Source organism: Penaeus monodon, chromosome 34 (assembly GCF_015228065.2).
Source record: "Penaeus monodon isolate SGIC_2016 chromosome 34, NSTDA_Pmon_1, whole genome shotgun sequence".
Lineage (NCBI taxonomy): Eukaryota > Metazoa > Arthropoda > Malacostraca > Decapoda > Penaeidae > Penaeus > Penaeus monodon.
In genome coordinates, this window is record NC_051419.1 from 11,870,624 (window position 1) to 11,871,534 (window position 911).

At 38.6% G+C, this 911-nt stretch overlaps 1 protein-coding gene across 2 annotated transcripts in view; it reads left to right on the top strand.

Annotated features, from left to right (window-relative positions):
* LOC119594585 (N-acetylgalactosaminyltransferase 6-like) overlaps nt 1–911 on the top strand; it is a 27,520-nt gene that overhangs the window by 3,269 nt on the left and 23,340 nt on the right. The gene's annotated exons all lie outside the window — the stretch shown is intronic.

Below are 911 nucleotides of genomic sequence, written 5' to 3' on the forward strand. Positions count from 1 at the left end.
AATAAATCAATAGTTGTTTCAAGGAAACAAATACCTGCACACAAAAAAAAACACATGCAAATAAATCAATAGTTGTTTCAAGGAAACAAATAACTGCACACACCTATAAAATTCCGCACACAAGCAGATACTTCAGCAACATATTTCTAGTGTAACTCGACATTAACCAAATGGTTTGTCTTTCCACCTGCCATTATTGCTGCCATTATCCCCGCACACCTGCCACTCGGATGCGCGTGGCTTCTCATTGATTTCGAATGTGCTCATTATTGGCAGGGCTGATTTGTGAAGTCTTGAAATATGCCCTTTGCATATTAGTGTGGTTCGTGATAATATATGGTTTATTTTAAGAGGAAAACAATGTAGTCGATGTTGACACGCATACTTTCGTGAAGACAGCAATCCAACATTTATTTTTTATCGACATTTCTTAATCAAAGCTGTTGAGCTGAACGTGTATCGCTTAGCGCACCAACAGGTCTGAAATTGCAGCCGTTGCAAGAGCGCGTCTGCCGCGTGGTGCCTTGAGAGGAATTCTCGCTGCCCGCTATCGTTTAGCGCGAGCGCTCGCCATCTTCCTTTTCTAACTTCTGTTTTCATTTGTATGTTTATATCTATATATGATATTGCATTTACTGGGAACATGGAAACATTTAGTGCTTTCGAAATTTCAGCCGCATTGTGTTAATTAACCGCGTCGAAAATAAACCCGATGTTCATGAAAGATTAACTTTCTTTGACTATTTTTTTCGTTATGTTTTCGTTGGGAAAGTTTTGTACTAAATCGCACTTGTTCCACTTTTCCTAAATCAGACAAACTGACTTGTGCGAGTTATGCAGTCACGTGATTTGTGTTATATTTGTGCCTCTCAAACTTTTGTACACTTTGGTCATTATTTATACTGACAGAA